The sequence below is a fragment of the Anomalospiza imberbis genome, unplaced genomic scaffold (assembly GCF_031753505.1).
Source record: "Anomalospiza imberbis isolate Cuckoo-Finch-1a 21T00152 unplaced genomic scaffold, ASM3175350v1 scaffold_48, whole genome shotgun sequence".
In the NCBI taxonomy this organism is placed as follows: domain Eukaryota; kingdom Metazoa; phylum Chordata; class Aves; order Passeriformes; family Viduidae; genus Anomalospiza; species Anomalospiza imberbis.
Window position 1 is genome coordinate 453,651 of NW_027100088.1, and position 21,161 is coordinate 474,811.

At 41.9% G+C, this 21,161-nt stretch overlaps 1 pseudogene; it reads left to right on the forward strand.

Moving 5' to 3' along the window:
• LOC137466938 (zinc finger protein 850-like) overlaps positions 1-21,161 on the forward strand; it is a 466,234-nt pseudogene that overhangs the window by 259,674 nt on the left and 185,399 nt on the right.

Consider the following 21,161-nt stretch of genomic DNA (forward strand, 5'->3'; position numbering starts at 1 on the left):
AGCACCAAGCTGGGCTCGGGGCCGCAGGAGGAAGAGGCCGGTGGGAAGCAGATCCTGCAGCTGGGACAGTGCTGGGGGTCAGGGCAAGGGCCTGCCCTGCACACCTGGCTCAGGTGTGACCCTGCCCCGGCAAGGGAGCGGGACATTCCCATCCCCAGGGATCAGGGCTGGGAGCAGCACTTGGGGCACGGACATGGAAATACTGGGAGCGACTGGGAGCACACTGAGGGCGTGAATTATTCCCCTGCCTCCACCTTCTCCAGCCGCCCTGCCAGCTGAGAAATGCTCGCTGGGCCTCGGCCTTGGCCAACAGCCCCTGGGCTCAGCTCCTTGGAGCTCATCACAAACACTGTCTGCTCCAGGCACTGCTGCTGCCCTGCCAGCTCCTGGCTGCTTTAGGAGCAGCCCCGGGAAGTGTTTTTGTTCCCTCGGTGGCACAACATCCCTGTTCTCACCCTGCCAAAGAAAGCTGTGGATGCCAAGTGCGGCCAGGATGAAACATTGCTGGCACTGAAGCCCCTCTCTTGGGGCCCTACAGACAGCGCTCCAAAAGGAGCCCCTTGGAGCTCTCCTGGGCCAGCGACTCCCTCGGAGTGGGGCCTCTCCGAGCCGGGAACTCTCCCGTTTGCTGCCCTCGGGGATCCCCAACAACGAGGGAGCCTGGGCCGATCCCCCCACTCCTCCAGGCTCAACCCTTCCCCTGCTGGGGCGATGCCAAAGCATCGGCAGGGAGCATTTCCCTGCCCTCAGGGGAATTTCTCACAGGTGCCATGCACTGACTCTTTGTGTCTGTGTGCACACAGGAGTGCCTGTGCTTGGGAAATGTGGCAGAAATGCTGCTCTCTGAGGGGTCTGAGTGCCTTGGATAGCTGAGCCAGTCAGGCCTGTCAGTAGGGTTAAATCACAAGGTCTAAGCTAAGTTAATTTGTGCTAAGAGTTGTTCTTTGCTAAGTTGTTACGTTTAAAATAAAAGCCAAGTTGTATATTGTTAAATGTTATTTCTCAGTTAAATTGCAAAGTCATAGGTTATAAGTTAGGTTAAATACTGTAAAGTGCTGTTCTTTTGCTAAATTGTGAAGTTGAAGGTGGAAGTTAAGGTTAAGGTAGAAGTTAAGTCCTGTGTAAGTTTGAGCTCTGCAAGCTCTTGGGCCTGCATTCCTTTTATCCTTGCCCTCCTTTCCTTGTGTCTCACACTCAGACAGGGACAGTTCTTGGTTCATTTCTGGTTTGATTGCCTGGATTCTGTTTGGTTTTGTTGTTGCTTTGTTTCCTTGGTGTGCCTGAAGTGTCCAGTCAGGAGCAGAGTGACTCTTGCCAAGGAACTTTGTGGTGCTGTTGCTCAATATTAAATCTGGTTTTTGCTGCTCCCTTGCTGGGGATTTTTTCAGCGCTCTCAAGCCCTCGTTGGCAACAGGGTGAAGGAGCCCTGGGCCAGGCTCTGGCCCTGGGGGACACGGGGACGCTGCCGGGGGGTCCCTGTCCCCTGTCCCACCCCCCATGGCCCTGTGTCAGGCTCTGGGCTCGATCTCGTGGAACATCCTCTGGGGGAGGCTGCGGCGCCGGGGGCGGGGGTACCCGGGGGGACAGGGGACCCCACTGTGCACGAGCAGCGTTGGACTTCTCTGGGGGAACTGGGAGGGGGGGCTGGGGCAGAGTCACCTCCCCAGTGACCTCACACAGCCCCTGTGATGTCACACAGCTCCTGTGATGTCATACAACCTCCTGTGATGTCACACAGCCCCTGTGATGTCACAGAGACAACTCTGAGATGTCACCCTGTGATGTCAGACAGCTGCTCTGTGATGTCACAGAAGACTCTGAGATGTCACCCTGCAATGTTACTGTTCTTTGATGTATTGGTGCAAAGACAAAGAGAATAAATACTTCCAAACTACCATGAATCTCTACTATGTATGGCAAGAAGTAAATCATATTTTGTTTAGCTGCATCTGACCATGGATAAAGCTGTGCATGGAAAGTGGCTCTCACTGCTAGACAATATTATATAGGCCTGGTGGAAAAGGTTATATTAATAGACCAGCAGGGCCTCTCCGAAAGGACACAGATAACCAGGAATAGAGAAAAGAGAAAAACAGAAAAATTACTTTCTACTGTCGCAATTTTGTGCCAAAACCTTGGTTATGAGAAGACAAAAAAAAAGATGTATTAAACCACATGTTTTGCAGTTAGGGACTTCTCTGGCTTCAACTCTTCGGACTGAATTGTTCCCCAGGAGCGTATAAAAGTGACTGTGTGAAGAAAACTTTTCCAAATATTCCTAAAAATTCAGGAGTATTCTGCTGCAAAATTTCAGGCACATCAGCTCATTTTCACTTCAAGCTTCAAGCGTTTCTATGGAAATGCTTGAGAGACAGCATACTTCATATATCCAACATCTCTGTTTGCAAAACGTTTTTATTTCAGATAGGGGTATAGGAAGGACATTCTCTAAATACAGAGGGTTAAATTCAAAGAATGACCCATTTCAGGCAATTTGAGAAACTTATTTTCTTTCATTAATTTCTCAAACATAGATATTCAAATAATTTTTAAAAGCAGACAAGCAACTACAGTAGGGTATTTCTCTACACTAAGGGTAACTTTGCAGAATAGTTATACACTGACAAGACTAAAGGGAATCTGGAAGGAATGCTAAGAAACAAGTCTAATTAAAGCTACAGCTCATGAAATGACTACATTAAGTCCCTAACAGACTAGGTTGCTGTCTTCGAGATATTTCTAGCAACCTCCATCAACTTCACTGTTCTTCTGTGAGGATGTGCAGGTGAAGCCAGTTTCTGCTTCATAGACTTAGGCAACAGCACCATTGTAACTGGAAGGTGAAGGGCAAGGCCACTCAGAGATGTGTCTGCACAACGAATCCATGTGCTGCAGCATCTTCCTTCCACAGGAGCAGGAAAGCAGCTTCAGGATTGCCAGTGACAAATGCAACAATTATGCAGCGTTCATGTGGCTGCCATTGGGTGTGACGCCCCCAGCACAGCTCTGTGCAGGGAACTCCTCTCAGTGGCTGGAGAGCAGCGTCCGGAGGCGAAGTTGCAGCCGACCATAAGCTTTCAGCGCCTCTAGGTGGGCAGCAGGATCTCGGGCCAGATGCTCAAAGATCTTCCTTCACCTTCACATCATCATTGCCTTCAATGGCATCATCATTGTCTCCTTCACCTACAGCCACAGGACTGCCTTCTCTGTCATTTTCAGTGCTGCTGTCATCTGCCTCCACAGTCACATCAGTGTTTTCTCCACCTTCCTCTGGATCAGTGCTGTCTTCTTTCTGCTCTGTTCCTCTCATCTCCCAAGGTCTTGCAGGAGCTCTGGTCCTTGCTGCTGCTGCTGGTGTCACAGCTCCTTCTCCTGCAGCTAAACCACAGGCCCAAGAAGAGCAGGACGCCAGCAAGAACCCAGAACGGCCACTGCTGCAGGGCACCAAAGAGCACGGCTCCCCAGCCCTCGTCCTGCTGCTCCAGGGGCCCCCGCTCCAGCTCCTGCAGCAGCTGAGCCATCTCATGGGCCAGCAGCTCCTGACGCTCCTTCATTCGCTGGTGCGTGGCCTCATCCAGCCCATCCCCAGCCGGCTGGGGGTACTGGATCAGGCTTTGCACGAGCATGAAGAGCAGTGACAGTAAAGCCATGGTCTGCAGGAGGACACACAGAAGGGGTTCAGTGGGGCCGGAATGGAGACGGACAATGAGGGGCAGGAGCAGCAGGGATGTGGCGGCAGGAAGGAGAGGGCCCCCGGCAGCTGGCAAGGCCTGCACCGCTGCCCCAGCAAGCAGCGCGCCCTCAGCGAGGCGCTCCCGCCGGGGCTGGGCCCTGGATGCGGGGGCAGCCCCAGGTACCGGCGCTTCTCCCCCAGCCCTCCTCCAGCCCCCAGCCCCGTCTCCTCACTGCTGTGCACTCACCGCTTGCCCAGGCTCTACTGGGGCAGCGGCACCCGCTGGGGCCTTTTCTAGCTGCCCCCATTGTGACACGGCGCCTGCGATGTCCCAGAACCCAGAGCGCGGCACAGGCCAGCCCCGCCCGCCATCCCCAGCCCGGTCAGGGAACTCATCGTGGCCCTGGGCACCCCGAGCCCCAACAGACACCAAGTGCAGATCCATCACTCGGGAACCTGGGAACACCAGAGCTTCCCTTGACAGAGCAGGCACAAGCACCCTCACACACAACCCTTGTCAAATTCAAATCTGGGTGACACGACCCAGGGATGTTCTCAGTGTACAAGTGCAGGCTTTTATTTAATACTGGTGGGGGACATTTTTTATTAGTAGTATTTATACTTATTACTTTGGGGTAGGATGTCATGTAAGCTAATGCTCTGTTACAGATTTCTGAAAGAAATCTAGGTTGCTTGGATGATGCACAGGAAGAGTTAATACCATCCTAAAAAGGCCAAATATTTTAATTACAAAATTTTGATGCCTTCAATAACCTCTTAGCTCTCAAACTCTGTGGTTCAACACCGTGCAAAATTCTGGTATAGCCAGGATTTTGTTCAGAAAGCAGAATGTCTGTGTTTTCAAATTTGTGCCAAGATGTACCTCTGTCACTCCCACCATCTTCAAAATCGTCTCCCTTAAACAATGTTAGCCAATCTCTTTGACTGATAAAGGAACTTCTGTCTCTTTCTGCCATCTCTTTGTGTATTTATCTCCAAAGGACTGTGAGTACAGGAGAGATTATACTCCTCGACCTTTCTTTGGGGAACTCATCTCTAAATGGAACTGCAGAAATGGGGAGGGAGGAAAGGGAAGCAGGATGTGACTTGAGTACCTGCATCGTGACCACAGATGGCCACTGCTAGACAGACACTGACGTCAGGCTGATCACGCTCGCCCATTGGTGTGTAGCAGAATAATGTTGGGATTGCTAAAACTGCTCTGAATTGCATTTGCTTAACAGAAGTCATTAGTAAAAGTATTCCAATAAAGAGTTTTAAACTCTCTTCCGAGCTGATGCCACTTATCATGTATCTTCCCCGCATTCTTCTAGGGAAGCTGTTTTTGATGTTGTCCCTTCCTTCTTTTTACAAGGGAGCAAAAATTATTTGCCAAGTATCACTCTTCCAGATTTGTTTCCTCTCGTTTTCCAAGATTTAATAAAGTGAACACTCAGCAGAATAGTTCCGTATTTTTTGAACACAATTCTTCCTTTACACAACCGAGGCCCTTCTGTGACCATGAAAACACAAAAACTGTTGTGAGCTACAGTTTACACTTAAGAGGTTGATATGGGTCAGCTCTCCCAGGTTATTCTTAGTTCAACTGCTATGTAAACTGTTGATGTCAGTGACTGGAAGCTGCTCTCCGGGACATTATATATATGATAATTATATGACAGAAAATGCAACATATAGTTGGATCTGACCTTCAAGTTCACTAGCTTAAAAAAAAAAAAAAAAAAAAAGTCTAAGAAATTTGCTGGTTTTTCTATTTATAAATGCCTTCACATTTATATTTAGTTTATGCACATACGAGAGCCTTTCCTTGCATGGACAGCAGTGCCCATCCATCATCAATCTCGGGTATATTATAAGTCTCAATGATAACTGCCTCCAGAAAGCATTTTTGAGACAAAACAGGCAAATTCTTTTGTGCAACTATACAATCTTCCAGTAGTAGGATCTTCACTCTCACATAAACACTTCATGTTTTTCTGCAAAGGAATCTGCGATAGATTTTTCTGAGAAATAACAAACCACCAAAAATTAATTAAATAACAAACAAGAGGAAAACCCCATTTCTTCACTCAACACACTTTCCTTGATTTTCATAAGCATTCAGATTTACAGCTGCTGATACTACCACAGGAGCAGGGCTTTGTCTGGTTTTGCTTCCTCTTCCAGCAGAGCAAGCACAGCTGCAAAATGCAAACTCATTTCTAGGCTCTCTTCTACATCACCAGTTTAGCACATTCCAACCAGTCATAGTTGTGCAACACCCCGTCAGGGTACTGGGATTACTGCAGTGTCACAGACAGTTTAAGTGAGGCTCGAGGAGCTGTACATAATTTTAACTATGTTTCGTATGGATAATTAAATGATGCGTGACATGGAGATAAGCCAGCTGTACTGAAACTGAACAAACTAACTGCTCTGATGCAACAGTCAAGCATCTCATCAGTTATAAAATGAAACAGGTTTAAAGCAGAAACAATAGAGAACAGAATGCATGACAATGTAAAGTAGCATGATCAAAGGACCATTTCTGAACTTTAGGCAAGTGTACTCATCCAGTCAAATTTTCAAAAGAATTCCCGGCACCAAAATGTTCTCTGTTTGCTTTTTCACCATGGTAAAAGAATGGATCACTCTTAGGGGAAAGAAAATCCTGTGTGTAAAACACTGCATGAAACTAAACAATGCTTTAAACGTGGCTAATTTCCATGTGGAGCTGGTGATTTAGCACTGTCATCCTTCAGCAGAGGAGAAAGAACTGCCTATCTTCAGTTTACTTATGCAAGATGAAGAAAGAATGTGAGGAGTGTGAATTTGATCTTGCTTCAATTTACTTCAGTAGCCAAACACTTGCCATGACTTCAGTGGGAGTGAGACTGCATCTTAGCTCATTCAATGTGGAGAAAAACAAATCAGCTGAGAATAATGCTCTTGTTGATTAGATTGATATGACTACCATAGTTGTTTTTAACAGTGCTAAGTAAATCCTCTTTTAAAAGCCAAAGGTTACCTTCAGTTGTGCTTTTTCCTATGTACTGTGTCACAGTGGAGGATTCCTGGTTCTGTGACCAAGTCACCACTGCTCACAGCAAGCATGGCATGCTCTGGGGCGTGGCCACATTCCCACATGGGAATGATATATGTTTGTGGATGTCACTGGGGACAACATCCAAATCTGGGCTGGGGCATCTCCCTCAGCCAAAAAACCAGGGTGCACACTTCTGTAAAATAACTGAATTCACTGAGAAAAAAAGACTACACTAACTAAGATGTCCATGAAAATCAGCAAAGTAAATCAAATCAATAGGGTTACATTTGCAGTTAGGAATCTGCATTTCTGCAGGGAAATTTTAGGATAGCCACAAAGTGAAAAATGCTTAATTTTTGGGTTTTTTTCCTGAGACGGCAATCAATCTTCTGGTTTGGCTCTAGTCTACTTTTCCCTATAAAGTAGAGCCTAGAGATACACTCAGAAAATATGTATGGAAGTACCTCTCAATTAATTAAAAAATATTATTACTCAGAAGATAGAGACACGACTGTCTACACTGTATGAATTAAACATATATGAATTAGGACACAGACTCTTCCATTCTTTAGTAACAAAACTGATGCTGTCCTGAAAATGACATTAATGAATGAGACTGGTATATGAAAACCTTCTGCATCTGCTCTAGAAGTTGGAATGAGCATGTTAAATGATGCAGCAGACAAGGAGGATGCACTTCTTAGGGAAGCTGAATGTCACTTCTGTGCTTAAGGAGTTCTGCAGTTTGGATGAAGGTCACAGGCTATGTCCAGGTGCACGAAAATGAATGATAAATACACACAGTTTCTCTTAGACTGAAAGCAGAGCTAGACAAAGAGTATTAAAATAAGGAATAATTCATCCCCTGGTTTTCTAAAGATGTCAATCTTCTATCAGAAGACAGTTTGTTAGCTCCTCCATATATTAAAGCTATAACATAATAATAGAAGCACCTCAAACTTGTAGATGTATCTAAGATGCATAGATTAAGTAATGTCTATGCAGAGCGAGCACCCTAAAAACATCACAAGAGCAAGCAGTGACAATTTCTGGGATAGTAATGACATGAATCAGTATCTAAAAGTTAAGTATAAGTGAAGAAGAGAAATTTTCAACTAATGGATCAGGGAAAACGTGGGAATAAAGGATATGTGATTAAAGATCATAGTGTATAATATTAACAGAGGTGGAGAATATATGACTTTGATTCTGTATTACAACACATTTCAGTTGAGTTGTGTGTAGCTTTAGTTTTATACATGCACAATTTTTTAGAACACATTTTTAGAGTAAGGCATGCAATAAAGGAAATGCATTGTATTGCATTGATCCCCACATGACTCGCTGGAATATCTTAACATTTCCAGAACAGATTCCCACTTCTGAAGATGAAAACCCAGGGAAGATGAAAACCTGTAACTGCCATTAAGAGAAGGTCTAAAATTTTAATTGCTGTCTGAACACAAAGGAGCTGTGACATGCTGTGGTTTCTTGAAGCACTCCTGCAGTTACAGACACATCTTTAACTACGCCACCCTCTCCCTCTTCCCCATCCACCATTGACTGATGCAGCTGGGAGATTCAGTAACTGTGGAGCAAAATCTTGCTTACTTTCAGCTCTCCTGCCCCAGCAAATGCTCAGCTCTTCTGGGAAGATGGACCTATGCCATAAACACACTGCACCTGGAAGAGAATGAAAACTTCCCTTCAAACACACACATGTGACCAGCTTTCTGGAACTGCCTGATATTGCCAGTTTTCGTCTGTTTCCCACAAAGAAGGGAAAGAACCTTGTATTCTCCTCCTCATGATATTTCAAGTCTTAATTCCAAAGAACAGAGATGCCAGGACTTGTCAGTGACATGACTAACAGTCTTATGAGAACTGGCAAGACAGCTCATTTCTCCTACATCTTACAGAAACCTTGGAATTATTTTGTCTGAAACACTTGGGGGAAGCAAGATGGACTTAATTCTGACAACTTTATTGAATATTCAGTACATCTGACATCCTGATATCAACAACAAAAATATGGTTTAATTATGATAAGCCATACTGGTATCAATTACAATACCTAAGTGTGAAAAACTGCAATGAATTTTTTCTTGATCCATGTGGAAAAATACACACCTTCCACCCCCCCAAGAAAAGTAAGATAAGGCATAATAAATTCTCGTAATTCTCTTTCTTCTGGCTTTTCAGTTCCATCACAGCCCTCCAAATTAAGATTTATGTGCTATTTTGCATCTGTATCTGTTGTTGATTTGCCCCCCTACAGGGATAGAGGTGGATAAGTTTGGACAGGAAACGGTATCCCTCAAGCCAAACTGAAAGGTTTATAAAGTTGCTAATAAAAGTTTGGGTCAGGGCCTAAATATCAATCATCTGCTCATTGTCTTTTTAAACGAGCTCAGGCATTTTCCCAACCACTCCCAGCAGGTCTCTGCCACTATTCTAAACTAAGATTTCAGACATTTCTTTTTTTCCTGTGTTGACCTCAACAATTTTTTTTCTCCCCCTCTCTACCTGCCAAATGCATCCATCAGGATTTTGCCAAAGGCTATCTGCTTTTGAAGTTGAGAGGAATTCACTAATCGTGAGTGTCAAATCCACAATAAATGCCATTGCCATATGGTATATGCTGCTTTTGGGAATTATCTCAAAAGGCCTAGCTGTGAGAAGGCTGGCTGTATGTTAGGAGGGTTTTACTGCTAACTTTCATAACGCATGTCAGGTTTTCAGTTTCTGTATTCTTTGGCTTCAGTGAGTGCAACTGTTTCCTGAATTTATAAAAATGTTGTCAAGATCCCTTGATCTTGCTTCCTCCGTCTCTCTCACACAAACACATCCAAACACATCTCTACACAGTGGAATAGCATGCACAGTGGCATGCAAATCTAGCAAAAGAGAAGCTTGTAAATAAATAGCATGTCATTCTGCTTACTCAATAAATTCCTCTGGGTGTTAAACTCATGACAAACGTATCATAAGCCCCGATGAAGGGTTTACAGCCTGTCCCATCACACCATCCTGAGTGCAATTCTGCCATGCATAGGAAGACATAAGTTTGAAAAACAGAGCAGAAATAGCTCCCGTAAGGGCAGGGTGCTGACATAGATGAAACATAACTAACTGGAGAGCATTTGTTTTAGCTAAAGAAGACAGCATCAGTGTCACATCTCTGTGCCTGTGGAGGTGTAATCTACATTCAAAGCAACATGAAATCTATCTCCTTTAAAAAATTGTCCATTAATACATAAATGTGTCTGTGTTGAAACTCCTCAGATACCATTCCCAACTAGAACTACACACAAGACTAAGAAATTGAACAGAGAAACACGATTTTGTGATCCAAAGAGGCAAGGACAAAGAAAACCACATATGTGGAGTTTAACATACCAACGTAGTGATAGAAAAAGAATTACAAAAATAAATGTCAGGCCCCTTGAAACACTTGAGGCAGCTCTCTCAACTTTCTCTGATGCTCTAGGAAGACGTGAATGTCCTCCATGTCTCACATCATCCCCACCAGCCACATGGAAATATCTCCAATGCAGCTTGGAGTGTTTCAAGTATAACTCCCCTCTAATTTATGTAGTCTGTTAACATCCTCTTGGAGCAAACAGAAATAATAGTTTAAAAAGACAGCTGTATTTCAGAAACATGTGCCTCTACATGACAAAAAAAAACCCCAGAATTTAATACCGTCCCTAGGCAGAATTCATCCATCTTTAAGGCTTCTATTTTGTATGTCTGATTTGTTTTCCTGGTAAGTAATACAAATGAACTGCTGGCAACATCACATCAAAACAAAAGCAGCAGAATCAGAAAAAAACACTGAAAAGTTTACCTTTATAGGAAAGCTTCAGTCTTAGGATATTTTGTTTTGACATTCCAGTGACTGGAAGGAACAGCATCACTAAAGACAGCAGGCTGCAGGCATGTGGCACTTGCAAAGTTCTCATTCTGCTCTCTTCTTCTGCATCTTCTTTTGCACTATCTCCCCACTTTTCAAACAACCCAAGTTTTATCTGGAAGAAAAAAAGGAAAACATCTGTAGACCTGCATTACTGCATAAATAATAATTCTGTAAGCAAGCCAGACCTACCTTTAAAGAGCAGCTCATTTAATTTCTTTGCTACAAAAGGATTTTTTTTTCTCCAGTACAAGTAAAAATGTTTTGTTTCTTTAATACTAAATTTACACATTTTGACATTGGAAAAATATGTAAACTTTTCAACACCAGTGTCTAGCATAGCTAAAGTTCAAGCACAAATTAAATTAATACAGTATCCACACAAAGAATATTTGCCATTCAAAAGTGACCACGCAACTTGTTAGTTCATACCAGTTGACTGGATATCTTAATGTTTTATAACTTTTTATCTCAGTACTAAAGCTATTTTATGTTTATGCTATGACTGGAATGAACTGTAAGGTCTCAGACGCCATGGGGGTACAAGCAGAGTTAACAATGAGTACATACCCATCAAAACTTTCATAAATAAACTAAGAAAATTGGGTAGAACAAGCAGTTGTGTTTAGTTTTAATAGAAAAAAAGTCAGTGCAGATGATGGATTTAAAAGTGCTTTCAGTATGATATTTCCAGCAGAATAACTGCAACTCATCCACCAAAACGTCCTACAAACTTTAATGAGTGTTTCAGGCTGGGGTCAATAGGCTGATATGAGATTTTGTTAGCACAATGTGCAACTAAGCCAGCTTTGCAGCACTTTTCACTTAATAAGAGTCATTCATAGTCCATAAATCTTGAAGTGTTTTACAAATGAAAGCAATTACCCCTGTCCTTATTTTCCCTATGCAAAAACAGAACCATAAAGCTGCAGTGAACCTATTTCCTCAAGGTCACACAGCACAGTAGTTGAAAAGAAAACAGCAACAACAATCCTGGTGTCCTTTGTACCCAGCTGTCAAGGATCTCTTTTGCCCAATAACTCCACTTTTGCACAAGAAATTATTTTAAATGGTGTCTTGAGTTCTGAAGGCAAAACTTGATGGTTAATAAATCACAGAGATCAGAGTATGAAAATACTTGTAAGACCAGATCCTTCCTCCTGCAAGTGCATGATGCTAGAGGTCAAGGGAGACAGCTGGTGAAATTAAAAATATCAGTGTTTGAGTAATGCTGTAAAACCAAGGAGTAAAGAAATGTTATGCTTAGTCGAGAGATTCATGGCTCATGACTTGCCATGAAAATTATTTTCTGAAAGGTACTGGAACTGCCTGATTAAAAGAGCAATCCTAGCGCCCACGTTAGCCAGCACTTGCACAGACATCAAAGGAGAGGCTCCTTACAAGCCCATGAGGGATGCAGCACAACTCGTGGCCCCTGGTCTAGCATTCGAGCTCCTGCAGCCCTGGGTCAGGCAACTCTGAGCTACAGCAGTACCCAGAACCATGGCGTGAAAGCATGGAAACAGTTTTCTCCAACAGAGGAAATCTCTCTTAGATGAAACTTGGGCTTTCTGAGCCTCCAGAACTTCTGTTCATAGTAAAAGACAAAGAAGTGTGCAAGAAGAGCATGATGGTGAAAGAGAAAGAGGGAAATAATTTGTAAAATGCCCAAAGCGTAGCTCCTATTGCGGAACACTGAGCTTCATTCTTCTCAGTCCCCTCTTCAACACTGACATTCAGTGTCTGAATGTACTACTCTTGGCCAAGGGGAGTGCATGTTCATGAGATGACATGGCGAGAAAACAGACAAACATGAAATGCCTGTTTCATCTTTCCCTTCCCTTTATTACAGAATGAGATCTCAAGAGAAGGCCCTTACTTCTTCTGTGCCAACACATCTATTTGAGGGTGCACCACAAAAGACTGATGTGGATTGGACTATCGTAGGGTTAAACTTCCTTTAAAAAATCTATTTAGGGGGAAGAAGGGGAACAGAGGGGGAGGGGAGGAGGGGGAAGAATATATGAAGGTGAGACACCAGCCCTGTCCATCTTCAGCAGGATGATAGTGACAAACCATACTTCAAAAAGAAGCAATTAAGTGGGAGCCAGTCTCACTGCCAGCATGTTGAGATGTCATGGCCTGAAGGTCTGGGCCTCAGACAACAGGGAATTCACCAAAGGATTTGGGTTTCATTTTCTTGAGGCAAATTACTGTGAAGAATCAAGACTAAATTTGACTAAAAAACCAGTTTTGTCAATGCACTGTCATTTGCTGAATTGATTGAGAATCAGCACCAAACTCAGGCCTTTGGCCATAGCTCACAACCTCACTTTTTCATTTAGGCATTTTTTGCTAATGGGAACCTTCAGGTTTTTTTGGTTGGTTTTGTTTTTTTTTCCTCTTTTCCCTTTTATTTGAATAATGTCTCTGAAAAACCATTTGCCTTCACAAGGCGGTTGGTTAGTTTACACTGGAGGCAGCTGCTCTGTGGGCTCGAGCCAACCCTGTCTTTAGATTCATTGCAATCTGGCCAGATTGTCACATATATTTTTAGTTTATGATGATCCTCTAATACAATTCCAGCTTCCACACAGAGTCCTTCCAACAGTCTAGCTCAGGTTAATGAACTTCAGGCCAACTAACTTGCCATTAATCTTCAGGAAATATCCTTCCTCTCTCTAACATAAGCAATGTCCATCAGCGTCCTGTGCTGAAAAGACCCACAGTCACACTGATCAGAAACAAACAGTCCCATGAGCAGAAATAAAACATAAATCCTAAAAGCAAATTCTACTACCCCGTTCCTTCCTCCCCTCAAAAGTAAGAAGAATTTGGTCAGAGAAGGAAAAATTACTGGTTTGTTCAGTTCTTTGATACTTGAGCTAAGGACCAACACCTTCTAAAACTTCCTCACCATGAACAGATCCAAAATAAATGAGGAAAAAGAGTCTGAAAAGAAAAATGCCGAGGCTAAAGCTGCTTCCCCACCTTGGCTTCAGCTAGGAAATAGCACTGCACTGTGTTAATTATCACCTGCAAGATCGACCAGGGAAGGAAGCCATGCACACACCTCGCTGAAAAGGGGGCATTTCCAGCAGAATAAAGGAGCTTTTATTTGCCCCATGTAGGGGCGGGAGGCACAAGGCTGAGAGGGGCTGAGCAGCCTGGCTCCATCCTGCTTGGACCTCCCAGCGGGGCCCATAAATTGGGACCGGGCTGTGGGTAACGCTGCCAGAAGACAGAAAGTGGAGCTGCGGGGGGGTTGCCATCCTGACAGAGAGAGGGGCCAGACCTGACTGGCACATGTGCCATGGCACGTCCCGAAACGAGGTGTCACCTCCCCGCAATTGGTCACATCTAGTGGAGCCTATAAAACAGATTGCTCCGAAGCTACTGTCTGAAACAAGAAAACCTGGGGCCAATTTACTAAACATAATTTATTCCAGGCCCTTTGTGGCAATAAACAGAGCTCTTCAGCCTTCTCAAACACACAGACAGTAAGGAGCTCTGTGCTTATGGGAGCTTTTTCAGATCGTTCAGCCCAAACCTATCTAAATGCAAAATCTTGCATTCACAAATACTGTGTAGTTTCCGACTTCTCCTGGCGTCAAGACGTCCAGAGCTGAAACGACTGTGACCCATCTGCAAACACACACTTTTTAAACTGTATTCAGGAAACTCTCGGTTAATTCTGTGAAAAAAGCCTTTATGGAATTGGCGGATAATTTAAAACCTGTTTCCAGCGCTATTTTTCCAAGGTCATTTTAAAATTCAGAATTTTATTTTCCAATAAAGAGTTGTGGCTCAGTTTTAGTGAATCTAATAGCAATGCTGCAAATTGTGACAACTGAAAATCTAGAGCTACAAGCTCTAGATAAAATCTAGTCACTCCAAGCTTATAAATCTAGCCACTATAGCTTATAAAATCTAGTCACTATAAGCTTATAAGTTAATTATAAACCTAATAAGTAAGTTGCCTAAGCCACGTAGCTTCAATGCGTAATTTTCTATCACTGATGCAAGAGTTTTTCTTTCTTCTCCTCATCTATCCTTGTTTGACATCTTGTGGTTTTATTTTATTTTGGTCAATGGAGTCAGAAGAGAGCAAAAAATGTCCCTTCCAGACATCAGCAAAATAGCATGAGTGGCCTTTCAGACAAATATATTGCTTTAAAAGATTTAAAACTAACCAGCTACAATATAAACAAAAATTACCCCACCTACGATTCATATTTATTGAAAGGTACATTATCCCTTTATCATCTCTTTATTAAGAGATCAATATCTGTTTATTTAGATAGAATATTTTCTACTATTACAAGTAGAAAATCTATATGCACACAAATTTAAAGCACGTTATTTTAACTACAAGTATACAGATATGTGTGTCCAATGCATTATGCAGATATCTCACCTTGAAATTATCATACAAATTCCAAAAGAAAAATTACTGTGGTTGTCTACTGTGTGGTTCAAAACTGTACTATAATCATTAACTGGATATTGAATTGCCTTTGTTAGTAAGAGGGAAAACTGTAAGCATACATGGCTTACATTAGTAACTTAGAAAGTCAAATAGACTAAAAATAAAATTACACCTTCAGACTTACTTAACAATCTTAACTTAGTTCTGCAATAACAAAGATGACATTGATCCAGAGCATAATGAAACTATGTTCTTGTAGCCCTTAGATAGATGGTCTGTTTATTATTTGGCAGAAAATGCTTTTCTCTTCATTGTGGAATCTCAGTTAAAGCTAACTCCATCCAAGAACTGGTAAGCAGTATTATTCATCACTATTCTCCTACTTACTAAGTAGGTTTTGTGCTGTTTATAGTCCAGAAAATGTTCCCTTTCAGGATTCAGAAAAATACTGCTTTTTACACAAACCCCAGATCAGCATTACCTCACTTCCTAACACCAGGAGAAATTAATGAATAAAAATACAATGGTAAAATCAAAAAGCATTATGTGAGCCTACAGTAAGTGACTTTTTTTTCATTTTATGTTGCATAAATCACTGGGTTTAGTCTACCTGGTTTAGATGAGGCTTTGCCATGCAGCAGTCTTCGCTATTGTTAAATACCCAAACAATTAGCAGAGACTCCTAAGAAGCATAACCCAGCTTACACTGAGTTTTGCAAAACTATAAAGGCTTTAACTTTTACTGAGCTCCTCACAGGATTTACACACCATCCATTCAACACCAAAAACTTGGCAAGAAAAATCACCGCTGTGATTCCCACTTGAGAAAAACCAAATAGAGCAAAGAAAAATGAAGGGTCTGAGAGACAATGAGGACACAACTGAGGGAAACAGAGTCAGCAAAAAAATCTTCTTGCACAGAACCATCTGATAATAAATAAAGCTCTCCAATAGAGAGAGAAAATACATTTGAGGATTACACTGGATTTTTTGTTGAGATGAACTCAAGCTCAAGTAAAAAATGGTGACTAAGGAAGTGAAATGAGAGAAGAAGGAGGAAGGAACTCCCTTACTTTGTTTACTTTTTCATACTTTTCAGCATCTTTCTGAAGGGAATCTGCTGGTGGAAGCCTTTCTAACAGGCATGTAGTCTGTTTGGAGATAAACACTGGTTGAAATGGTAGAAACCTTACAGAATGGTCTGTGTCACATTGCTCTGAAGAGCTCATCTGACCATGAAATTTACTGTTGGGCACCTAAAATTATACACATAGGAAACGAGCACTACATCCTCAAAAGATATCAGGATCTTTTTCAGGTCAATGTCAGTGAGGTCAGGATTGCACTCAAAAATTTCACACAGACACAGAAGTAATCTTTTCAGAAAGTGACAGATAGACAGCCATGCACACAGACATGTTATGTATCATTACAAACGGTGATTCCGAGAAATTTTATCTGTGGCATTCTATATTTTGGACATGTAACACATAAATCCAAGACTGATGATAAAGCAAATGCTATTCTCTAACCCTAATTTTTTGTATATTGTGTCTCCTCAAAAAAAAAAAAAAAAAAAAAAAAAAACCAAACAAACAAAAAAAAAAAAACAAACCCAAAAAAACAACCCAAAAAAAACACCCAAAAAACCCCCCAAAAAACAACCAGACTCACTGCTTTCTACATTCTATAGGCTGTTTCTCAAACACAGTATCTATTGTTCAAGAAAAAGGATAGGATGGAAAGCAATTTGTCATCTGAAAATTGTATTTCCAAGAGGAGGTAGGGACATAAATAAAATGTCCCACCAGTCAGATGTGAAGCTGGGATCTTTGCACAGAAATATCAACATGCCTTTCACTCTACAGTTAGATGCATATGTATCTCTTATGGATTCTTTTTCCTCATTTCCTCTTGTTTCCTTTGGGGAAGGAACTATGACTTCAGGTATTACGTCCATCATAACAGCTTTCTATAGGCTCTTTATTTAGAAAGACATGAGAATGCCCTACAAGTCTGATCATTAAAAAAAAACAAAAAACAAAAAAAAAACCCACCAAAAAAACCCCAAACAACAAAACCCAAACACAAGCCAAAGAAGAAGGCAGTGTAAGGCACGATTTAGCAACACATAAGAATCAAAAGGAGCCCTAAGCCAAACCTGTGTTACATTATTTTAAGTACAGCATGTTTCCCCAGCAGACCAAAAAAAACCACTAACGCTATGAAAAGTGATTCTAAGATGAGTTTTGTAATTCTGGTATCCAAGAAAAGAAAAAAGCAGTAGTATGAAAATTCCTAGAGACATTAATGAAAATGTAGACTAGATGGAAAACCACGTACTGTGACGTCTGAAGGGTTTCAAAGAGAGACAGAGAATTTTCCTCTGAAATGTCTGTCACCACCTGCAGCACTTGGGGTGGTTTGGCTCAGCTCTGAGTGAAGGAGACAACACTTGCAGGAAGCTCTGCCTGTGGAACAGCCTTGGCCTGCTCTTGAGAAAATACTGGAAAGCCAGAAAAATGTCACAATGGCCATCAGAGAAAACAAATGCTCATTTTGGGGAGATCTGCCTGAGCATTTAAACTCTAGCAGATGGCATTTCTCCTGCTGCAGCCTGAATTACCCTCAGGCAGCACTGTCAAGCCACCTAAACCACTGACCCTGCAACCACCATTCTTCTGCTGGAAGAAACATAAACCTACCTTGGCCAACACAAAGGAAGGATTACAGTCTCATTTTCGCCTCCAGGAGTTCTTGCCAGTGCTTTGCTGTGGAAAAACTGTTCTCTGCTATTTCCTTTCATAGGAGACCTTCCAAAATATGCAGGAGTGAAGCATCGGTCCTCTAGCAGGGACCAGAAGTCTGAACTGGCTGATATTTTTGGGCATTACCAGTAACTGGTGGCAATGGGGTATTCTACAGATTAGTTACTTGAACTTGCCCTATCATGACTTTTGTACATTTGTGAAAAACCCAGCTTGAAGGGACAGTAGTGCAGCACTCTGGTGAAATCTGTGATATATCAAATCCAGACTTACAGCTCTGCAGGATACAGCAGCAAGGTGGATAGCAGTGCATACTCTGAAAGAGAACAGCCTGTGAGTTTCTGCATGGATACATCTACAGATGCAAGTAGGTGGGGCTCTCCTGTCCTTGATCCAAGCAATCCAGACCTCAGCCAGATCCTAGTGCTGTATGGCTCCATTAATTGCACACTACACAGCAATAGATTACACATTTCAGCCATACACACATCTGAGGCACCACCAGACAGCCAACTCTGTGTGCAGGCACAACCTGCAGATCATGCACACAGCCACAACACAGCAGACCCTACTAAATCAAAAACTCAACCAAAACAACACTAAAACAAACCCTCCCCAAAGCAGAAGGAAATAAAGGAACAAAGATTTACATTTACATAAATATTTAAAAGGTAAATTTCATTTCGCAGCTAATGCTTTATTGTACTAAAATTTGTAGCTATATTATCTCATGTAAGCATTAATGTATTGCCCAACAGTTTGTAATTTTGTGTAAATGCTTGCAGGCACTCACAGCTGTATCTAAAGTCTGTGAGTCTCTCCGATAAAAACAGAATGTTACAAATGTTAAGTAGAGGCAACTGCATGTTGTAGTTGGCATCTTAATATAATAAATTTTTTTTTTATTTTTTCTATTTTACAAATCCTGAAAGCATGTTTCCTTAACTGCCAGTACTATTTAGTTTATTGTCAGCTGTGTAGAAGTCAAATCATAACTTTCAAAATAATTCAGGCTAATGCAGTTTAGTAATGGTTAAAAAAATGTGTACTTCATACGGCAGCTGGGCTTTGATCAAATCTGTTTGCTGTATATCCAATGGCATATTTTACTAAAATTCCTTTCATCAACGTATGGCCTCATAATTTGATGCACTGTCAGTGAACTCTGTGCAGCACAATCTGCAGGATTTCATATATAAACTACACTATAGGGAAAGACATGCCAGAAGGATTTTAATTTCCACTTTCAACAAATTGATTTAAAAAATCATTACTATACTATTGAAGTCTACTGGAGAAGGGTTTTTTTAATGCATTGTCCACCTAATTTTGGATCAACATTTTGTGCAGCTAAAATGTAAACTGATACACATATGAACGTGTACACTGCACAGCAGTGATCATCTGTTGGCCCAATAACCCAGTTATTTTATTGTTAGACTGAACACATTTGCTTTCTTCCTGTTTTTTTTAAAACATTTGATTTCATTTAAATTTGGAGTATATGTGACAGAGAATCAGCAGAGCCTCTATAAAAAATCCCACTTGTGAGCTTACACAAGTCATTGACTCAGTGGGTACCTGCTCCTCTTGATGGGTTTCCCTCAGGTACTCATCATCACAGCATCTGAGAACTTTAAAGCTTTAATGTCTCCATCCTCTACCCTCTATCCTTGTTAGAGGTAGCTGGATTTCTTTTAATGCTGCCATCGGAGATGACATCCCTTGGATAACATCACACTAGCCGTCAGGACCAGTACCCACATCCCCCTAGTCACACAGCCAACCTTCTCCACAGGGACAACAGACTTGGAACTCCTGCAGGGAGATCCATGACTCACATACCACTTTTTACAGTGTTTTATTTGTGATTTAAGTGCTTGTGCAAACTGCAGAAAATTACAAGCAATCACAGTTTCATTTTCTATAAAGAACTTCACAGAGCTGTGTAAGGAAAAACACACTGCCAGTATGGGTTCAGACAGCAGGTCATCAAAGCTTTAACAGCCCTGTGTCCTCTGATCATCAATTTTACCATTTTCAAGGGTTACAACATGCTGCTATCTATTCAGAGCTTCAAAAACCTTTCTGTTTGTGACACAGCAAGAATCACTTTATATTTGGTGCAACAGTTGTTTTGCTATTTTTAAGCTGCTTTATGAGGGGTGCTATCATGACAGTTCCTGGAATCTGAAACAGCCATACTGAAAAAGAAACCAAGAATTCATGCATCACCTCCTCCATTCAACACAGAAATACTTCCACTTTAGTTTAAAATCACAATAACTTTCCTGTGTCTTGTGAGGACACAGTGTGCAAGGATGAATCAGTATTTCACTGAAAAAAAAGGAAAAAATTAGATGGTTAACCAGTTAGTTTCCATAACCAGAAGTCCAACATTAAAAAGGCAGGATGTAAAACACTTCTCATTTCCTTTTCCCCTAAGTCATTTGTCCCCTAAGATGATGAGGCAATCTCAATCTTGAGGGACTTCTGAGGTTTCATTCCTCAAGGAATGAAAGGATTGTCAACACTGGAACAGGAGCTCAGAGAAATTGTGGATTCTCCATCTTTGCAGACATTTGAAGCTTGACTGGACATAGCTCTAAGCAATCTAATCCAAAGCAGAAGTTATCCATCCTTTGAAATACAAATAAAATCATATGACTTCCTCATGTCTCCTTCAATCCTAATTTTTCTGCTATTTCCTTTAGCAGTTAATGGACAAAATAATAACTGAACTGAATCACACACTGAAGGTCTTGCTCAACATCCAACACCCTTCCACTTAAACTTGGATGTCTGACAACCATAAAATGACTTTTTCTACTCTCTAGTGACCTTATCTTCCCAAGGACTCTTCTGATAAGGGCAATGTCTACCTGAGCTGCTTATGAATTAACTACTTCACTATTAAAATCTGACTGAAAACAGGATAACTTTTCTTTTATAACACTGTCCAAAAGCTGAAGCAATTCAAGAACTGATCCATAGGCAGATAATCAACCCCTGTACCAAGAATAGCAATGTGTGCATAGGACAAGTGGAGTACACACAGCATAGGTACAGGCACTGCATTAGCTGTATCACTTAATTCAGTATCTCACAGCTTCCACGTACAGTTCACCCACATGGTCCTGGTTTGCCCATCCCGTGAAAACTAAGCCCACAGCTGAGTGTCACAGTTATTAACATGGTATGTGAAATAAGGCTTTTGCCTGCACGGAGACAAGAGGGGGATTTATTCCAAGATTTCCCCACTGGAATCTGAAGAAGCTGGGTGAAAAATGCCACTGGATGAATTATTGACACCCAAACTACGCCAATGA